This window comes from Vombatus ursinus, unplaced genomic scaffold (assembly GCF_900497805.2).
Source record: "Vombatus ursinus unplaced genomic scaffold, bare-nosed wombat genome assembly UNPS02003292.1, whole genome shotgun sequence".
Lineage (NCBI taxonomy): Eukaryota > Metazoa > Chordata > Mammalia > Diprotodontia > Vombatidae > Vombatus > Vombatus ursinus.
The window spans coordinates 8713700-8722413 of NW_020943070.1; positions in this window are offsets into that span (position 1 = coordinate 8713700).

The following is an 8714-nucleotide window of genomic DNA, read 5'->3' on the forward strand; positions in this document are numbered from 1 at the left end:
CCTCCTTCCTCCTTGGAGTAACCCTCAACTCCTCCTTCCTCCTTGGAATAACCCTTACCTCTTTACCCTTGGAGTAACCCTCAACTCCTCCTTCACCCTTGGAGTAAATCTCAGTTCTTCTCTTTTTCCCTAAGCCCTGGGGATCCACTCAGTTGTCAAATCTGATTGATTCTACCTCTTTCACAACCATCCCCCTCTCTCAGTGCATGGAGCCCCCACCCCAATTCAGGGTCTCATCGCCTCTACTCTGGGTTATTGCCATAGCCTCTGAATGGGGTCTGTTGCCTCAACTTTCTTCTCTTTCTAATCTGTTCTCCACAAAACTGCCAAAGGGATATTCCTAAAATTTAGGTCCAACCACGTCTCTCCTCTTCCCAATAAAGTCCAGGGCCTCTGCTGCCTTTATTGTGTGACATATATACACACATATACATATATGTGTATGTATATATATATATGTATATGTGTGCATATATACATACGTGTGTATATACATATAGTTATATAATTATATATAGTTATCATATAGTAGTCTATTTGTAGATGTGTCCTGTCTCTCCTGATAGATTTTAAACTCCATGAGGACAGAGACCATGTTTTCATTTTCCATCTCCCTTTGTGTGCAGCACAGAGCTTTGCATGTTACAAACAATTAATCCAGTCAATCGAGAATGTTTAGCAATGCCTTGGCATTGTGCTAAGCCCTGGGGATACAAAGAAAGGGAAAACACAGCTAGTCCCTGCTTTCAAGGCTCTCACAACCTAATGGAGGAGACATGAAAACAACTATGTACAAGCAAGATAGAGTCAAGGTCATTTGGATAACCAACAGAGGAAAGGCAGGAGAACTAAGGGGTTTGGGATAGGCTTCTTGCAACAGAAGGGATTTCAGCTCAGGCTTGAAGATGTAAAGTTATGGAGTGAAGGAGTTACTTCAAGCCAAATATCCAAATCATAACTGGCCTTTACTTAGGACTTAAAGTTTGCAAAGCATTTTGTGCACATCACCTCATTCAAGCTTCGTGACAACCCTGTGGGGCAGCTATCATTATCCCCACTTTATAGAAAAGAAAACTGAGGCTTGGAGAGGTTAAGTGATTTACGAAGGGATGTGTCACTGCAAAGTATAGGATGAGGGATTTGAATCTAGAACTTCCAGACTCCAACTTGAATTAATTCAATCGGAAAAGGATTAAAGTAGGTAAACCACTCCACTTATCTCTGCCAAAAAAATCCCAAATGGGGTCTCAAAGAGTCAGACCCAACTGAAACGACGGAATAACAACAAATAAGTAGCTATGACACAAAAATTACTTGGTGCTGGGTCACAAAGACAGGAAATAAAAGAGTTGTTTGTTCTGTCGTTTCAGACTCTTTGTGACCCCATTTGGGGTTTTTTTTTTTAGCAAAGATACTTGAATGGTTTGCCATTTCCTTCTCCAGCTCAATTTGCAGATGAGGAAACTGAGGCAAACAGGGTTAAGTGACTTGCCCAGGGTCATACAGCTAGATTCCATTATACTAGGAGCATTTAGAGGAACTGGAGGCATTTAGCCTAGGAATTGTGGAGTAAGGGATAGAGGACTGGACTTGGTATTTGAGGGCAATTAGGTGGTGCAGTGGATAGAGTGCTGGGCCTGCAGTCATGAAGACCTGAGTTCAAATGTGGCCTCAGACACTTAGTGTGGACCTTGGGCAGGTCACTTCACCTCAGTTTCCTCAATTATAAAATGAGGATGATAATAGCACCAACTCTCCACCCCTGCCCGAGAGTTGTGAGGATCAAATAAGATAATATTTGTAAATGTGAGAGCCTCTATAAGTGTTAGTTACTAAGGATCTGCTAGTTTTTACAATTATCCAAGGTGGAAGAAGAAAGCAGCTTCTTTCCTTAGGGAAAGTTTAGCTCAGGGCTTCAACTTCAGATTTTATCCTGGGTCTGGTTGCCAGATAATTCCATCCCTAAGCAACTCCCCAGATCCAGAGAGATAATTTCCCAGGTCCTGGCTCTCAACTGCCAGCTTTGTATCTCAGGAGGCCAGAAAGCAGGTCCCTTCCTGGGGAGGGTCCTGGCTCTGGACCATGGAGGACTAAGCATGTGGGTCTGTCATCTGGGGCCCTGCTCATGCCTTGTGGCCCACTTGGTATCTCAGTGTCTGGGATTCGGATTGCCCTGTCTGCTGAGCCATTCACGAGCCTGGCAGCTGAAGGCCCCCGTTGTTCTACAAAGCAAACTGAACATTCTGTCCAAAGCTCTTAGCATTCCGCACATTTTCAACATGGGAAGGAGGTGGGGAAAAAAGTGAACATTGTCCCTGTTCGTCTGCCTCATTTGATAGCATTTAAATTTCTTTTTAAAAATCATTTGGAAAAAGAAATCATTTGGAATGGAGGAAGCTCAGGCTTCTCTGATCACACAGCCAAGAGAGACTTGGGGGTGGGAGGGGAGGTCATGGGGAAAGGAGGAGAGGTAGGGGAGGCACTACTGTGCCTATGAACAGACCACAGCTCCTGGGATTTTTTTTCTCCCACTCTCATCAGCTAATAAACCACTAATTGTCCTAGGACTTATTTCTAAAATTTTCTTTTTCAGTTATCAAGCATTTATTTTCTTCCTTCCCACCTCTTCCCTCCCAAAAAAATAGAAAAAGAAGGGGGGGAAATTCCTTGTAATAAATATTCAGAGTCAAACAAATCAAATGTCCACATTCTGGGCCTTTCTCCCTGCCTCCTAAATAAAGACCTGAGTCCTTCTATATTTGAGCACCTATTTCCGATGAAGGGTGGCTAAACCCAGGAAAAAGTTACAGGATCAAAGATTTAGATGCTAGAGATAGGTGTGTGTGTGTGTATATATATATATGTGTGTGTGTGTGTGTATTACATATATATATGTGTGTTTGTATATTTTGGTGACCATTTTTCAATGTAATTGGTTTCTTTATAATTCTATGTATTTTGTTTTATACATTTAAAAACATGATTCTGAAAAGAGGTCCATAGGCTTCATTCAACACACTGTTAAAGGAGTCCAACTTCCCCTCAGAAAGATTAAGCACTTGCCACTGAATAGTTATCAAGAAGAAGAAAAAAACTACTCTCGTTTTACAGATGGGGAAACTGAGGCCCAGGGAGAGGATGTCACTTGTCCAAAATCACACAAATAGTAAGTGTTAGAGACAGGTTTGAACCCCAGGCTTCTGACTCCAGAATCACTGCTTTTGCTACTATGACACCAACTGCCTACTTGAGTGTGATTCTCACCCCTCTCTACCTTACCACCTGTCTATCATGCTTAGAGATCTTCTCAAAAATTTTCCACTCTGGAAGGGGGCAAGGAGGGAGAAGTCTCTTCTTTCTCCAAGCCTATCTTCACAGTGACCAAAATAATCTCTTGTTCTTTAAGACTCAGCTCAAATCCCATCTCATACAGGTCTTTCCCCTTAATTATCAATGCTCTCTTCCCCCTCCAATCACTATGCCTATGTTTGTGTATTTGTGTATCCTATCTGCCCTGTTAGATTGTAAGCTCCTTGAGGGTAGGGGAAGCTTCATTTTGGGCTTCCTCTTCTTAGCACCTAGTATTTATTAAATGTTTATTGAATTCACATCCTTAAATGGCTAGACTAAAGCTTTGTGGGATGCTGGTATACAATAAAGGAGGTATATGCCACATCTACTTCTTTCTGTCTCTATGACCCAATTGCTCTGCCTTTTCAGCTGTGCTAACAGCACTTAGCTCCCAGACTGGGGATCATAGATTCATAAGATCCTAGTTATCTAGAGCTAGAAGGGACCAAAGAACTCAAATAGTTCAGCTTCCCTTTTGGCTCTTTATTTAGAATCCTGTGATTCTAAATTGGGCAGCTAGGTGGCTCAGTGGATAGAGCAGTAGGCTTAAAATCAGGAAGACTCATTTTCTTGAGTTCAAATCCCAACTCAGATACTTATTAGCTGGTGACCCAATCCTGTTTGCCTCAGTTTCCTCATCCATAAAAAGAGCTGGAGAAAGAAATGGCAAACTTCTCCAGTATCCCTGCTAAGAAAACCCTCCAAAATGGGGTCATAAAGAGTGAGACATGACTGAAACAACTGAATAACAAGATTTTAAATCATTTCACATCTCTGGGGCTCCAGTTCCTCCTCTCTAAAATGGGAGGGTTGGTCTAGATACAGCTTAAGTATCTGTTGGTCTAGATACTGCTTAACCTCAGTTTCCTCATCTATAAATTGAGTAGGTTTGGACTAGGTGATTTAATTCCAGTCCCCTTGCACCCCAATATTCTGTAATTCTATGAACTGATAAGGAAATAAGGCATTTCAGTGATTCTTAAGCTCACAAATGATTATCCTTCACATTCAAAGTTTAAGAAAAAGCTTAATTTTCAATTTGTCCTTCTCTAATGCCAGTTTGCTCCAACATTCCTTGGCAAGATTAGCATCCCACGCTAGAATCTGCTGGATTCAGAAAGTGTTGTAGAGTCAGGTAACTGAGGAGAGGGGAACATATAACCCTTTCTCTGAGTCAGGCTTGAACCAACTCATTTATCCCTGCTTCATTGTTTCAGGTAACTGACGGACAATTTCTTATTTTAAATTACTTTAAATGTGTAATAGATTTGGAACTGGAAGGCACTGCAGAGCCCCTGTAGCCCAACCCCATCATTTTGCAAATGAGACCCTCTGAGACCCACAGAGGTGATTTATCCAAGGTCACGTAGATAGTAAACATCAGCCGAAAGATTTGAACCCAGTTCCTCAGACTGCAGAACCAGTGTTCATGCCTCTGTACCACTGGGTTGAAAGCTTCATTTAAAAGTGGGAGGGGCAACTCCCAAAGGATTCTGAGGAGACCATGCTAATGCTGCCTTCTCCTCCCTCCTCATTGGAATCCCAGCAAACCAAGGAGAGGAGGAGATAGAAGCAAGTGGGCTTGGAGATCTCTAGGGAAAGGTTCAGACATCTACTGGAGGGCCTTGATTTTGAGGGATACCTGGGAAATAGAGAGCTTGCAGGGATACGTGACCTCTGAGATGAGGCAGCATGATAGAGTGGACAGTCCCCTAGGTTATGAGTCAGAGGGTCCGAATTTGGATTTTAACTCTGCCACTTACAGCTAGTGTGACTTTGGGTGAATCATTTGACTTTGGCGAGCCTCTGTTTTCTAATCTGTAAAATGGACAAGATGATTTCCAAAGGTCCTTCCAGCTCTGATCCCCACGGTTATCTGAAAGTTATTATAATTGTTCTTGTTCAGTCATGTTCAACTCTTTGTGACCCCATTTGGGATTTTCTTGGCAAAGATACTGGAGTGGTCTGCCATTTTCTCCTCCAGCTCATTTTACAGATGAGGAAACTGAGGCAAACAGAGTGAAGTGACTTGCCCAGGGTCACACAGCTAGCAAGTACCTGAGGTTAGATTTTAACTCAGGTCTTCCTGATGCCAGGTCTGGTGCTCTATCCACTGTACCACCTAGCTGCCTAGGCTGCCTTAGACTAAAAGGTAGGCTTAGGTCACTCCAGAATAAGCCTATGATGCATCACGTGATGGAAACTCTCCTGAGAATTCTAGAGATTAAATGTCATCCATACAGTTTACGTGACGTATAAGTGCTCATACATAGTGGTGTTTAGTTCTTATGCAGAAGAAAAGATTGAGTGCTCAGATTAACATCAGAGGACCATAGATTTCAAGCAAGAAGGGACCGAAGAAATTTCTGAGGCTCCTTGTTGGTGATCTTATAGAAGCTCAGGTCTCTGTTTGCTTAGATGGTCTTTGAGCTCATTTAGAACAGGAAGAGACCTCAGGAAGCCATCTAGACTAATCCTTCCATTTTACAGATGAGGAAACTGAGGTGTAATAATGTTAAGTGACTTGACCAAGGTCACGGGATCATAGATTGAGAATGGGAAGGGACCTCAGGGGACCACCTAGGCTAATTCCTTCCTTGCACAGATGAGGAGAAGAGGTCTGAACAAGGTCCCACAGTTAGGAAGCAGAGGAGCCAGGACTGGGCCTCAGATTCTCATTCTTTCTGCTGCATCACACTGCTTTCCTTCCAACCCTCAGACTCTCCAGTCTTGCTCACATAGCATGCATTTACTACCCAGACCAGGCGCGCTGCCACCATCAAAGGCAGACATCATCAGATTTCTCCATTCTAGGGGAAACCATATTTGTGGAACAGTGGAAAGCACATTCACTCTGGATTCAGAAGACCTGATCTTACCTCTGATACATACGACCCTTGTGACCTTGAGCAACAGTCAGTTAAGTCATAAACAAGTCATCAACAAGCAATTATTAAATGCCTGCTGTGTACCAGGTACTGCATGAGTCTCCTAGCCTCACTTTCTTACATATTAAATAAGGAGGTTGGATTATATAACCTCCGAGGTCCTTTCCAGCTCCACATCCAGATACTATGGCCCTAAATTATTTAAGCATTGGGCCTCAGTTTCCTCATCTGTAAAGTCTTGAGATGGCCTCCTAGTTTCCTCCTAGTTCTAAATCTATAACTCGTGTTACTTCCCCTCCCTGGGCCTCAGTTTCTTCATCTGTAAAATGAAGGAGTTGAACTATCTGGTCTCTGGGAATCCTTACTCTGACCTGTGTGGCTACGTCTATGACAAAAGCATTCTAACTAGCATTCACTCAGTATCAATTCTAGTAAGTCAGTTAGTTGCTATCCAGCACAGATGTGGACATAACTTCTAGACTCCCTCTGCACTGACCACTCTGGAATTCAGAATTCAGAGCTCAAGTCATTCTTGACACTCCCATTAAATTTTCTTGATGGATTGGTCTGAGGATTCCTTTTATGAAATTACCATCCCCATGAAATGTCACATCTTCATGCTCCGAAACTCCCTCTAAATCACTTTGATGATCTCACCATACATACTCCATAAATCTCACAACGGCCTTTGGCCAAAGGCAATAAAATCTGACCTACTACAGCTACCATGAAGGAGGCCAACTTTTAAAGAGATGGTTACAGGCCTTATGTATGTGTCTCTGGGTACCACGATTCCTTGGGACTACAAAATCATGGCGACCATTCTTAAATGAACTGTAATAGATTGGTGTGACACAGAATAGCCATCAGACTAGTGTCCAGTCTCTTTGAGGGAACATAGGCTTCTGTTGTTCACCTGGGAGAATTTCTAATACTACCATGGAGGTGGATTCCATCTTGCCTTTGACAAGCCAGAAGCACAGACAGAAAAGTTATAGAATCCCAGCCTTGGAAGGAGCCTTTGTATATGTACTTCATAAAGATTCTGTATTTTTCTCTGTGTAATGTTTCCCAACAACATCAGGTAAGCTCCACGAGTGTAGGGCTGTCACTGTTGTTGTCTTTATGTCTGTCTCTAGAGCCTAAAATGAATGAAGGAATCAAATGAACAGGAATTCTCTCCATAACAAATCCAACAGTAAGTCATTGACCCTTTATTTGAAGACCCCCAGAGACGAGGCAGCCATTACTCCATCCCCACCGCTGAAGGCCACCAACTCTACCTTTGGTCAGCTACAGTTGTTAGAAAGTTGTCTCTTCTACCGAGTCGGAATTTCCACCACTGCTCTTAATGGTGAAGGCCATGCTGAATAAACCTAGCCCCTATTCTACATAACAGCCCTTTAAAGTCCTGAAGACATCTAATCATGCCCCCTCTGGTTCCTCTTCCCCTAAGTCTCCATATTTTGTAGGTATCCAATCAGTTCTTTGGAACGAATGAATCAATGGAAAAAAGCACTTATTAAATACTTACTACATGCCCAGCATGGTACAAAGTGCTGGGGATATACATGCAAAAGCAGGACAGTCCCTGCCCTCATGGAGCTTATATTCTAACATGGGGAGATGATAAGATAGCCGGAGAGGGGTGTTTTGGTTTGGGGAGTCATAGGAATGGTATTACTTCCCTCTACTCTTCTACACATATGCACATACGCTCTTATAAATAATAATAATAATTGCAACATTTCTATAAGGTTTAAGATTTGCAAAGTACTTTACATGCATGATCTCATTTGGTTCACTTAACAGCCTTGGGAGATGAGGACTTTGAAAAAGACGGCATTGTGCACATTTTATCGCTAAGGAAATCAATCAGTAAGCATTTATTAAATACTGTGTCTTCAAAGACGGGCGCTATCTCTCCTTTGTATCTGGATCCCCAGCACTTAGCATAGTGTCAGGCCCCAAATAAGCTTAATCGATGTGTTTTATTCATTTATTGATTCATTCACTCATTTATATAGTGCAGGAGTTTTTCACCTTTTCTGTGTGTGATGACGGCCCCTTTGGCTGTCTCAGGCTTCTTTCAAGTCCCAGTTAAACATCTTCTATGAGAAGGAAGCCTTTCTGTTTTCTCGGAGCACTAATGCTTTCCCTCTCTTAACGATTTCCAGTTTATCCTGTATAGAGCTTGTTTGTGTGCGATTATTTTCATGGTATCTCCCCCCATAGAGTGGGAGCTCCTCATGGGCTGGGATTATCTTTTGCCTTTCTTTATGCCCCCCAGCACTTAGCACAGTGCTTGGCATATGTTCAGTGTGCTTACTTATTTCATGACCCCATTGGGGGTTTTCCTGGCAGAGATACTGGAGGGGTTTGCCATTTCCTTCTCCAGCTCATTTTTCAGATAAGGAAACTGAGGCAAACAGGGTGAAGTGACTTGCCCAGGGTCATATAGCCAGTACGCATATG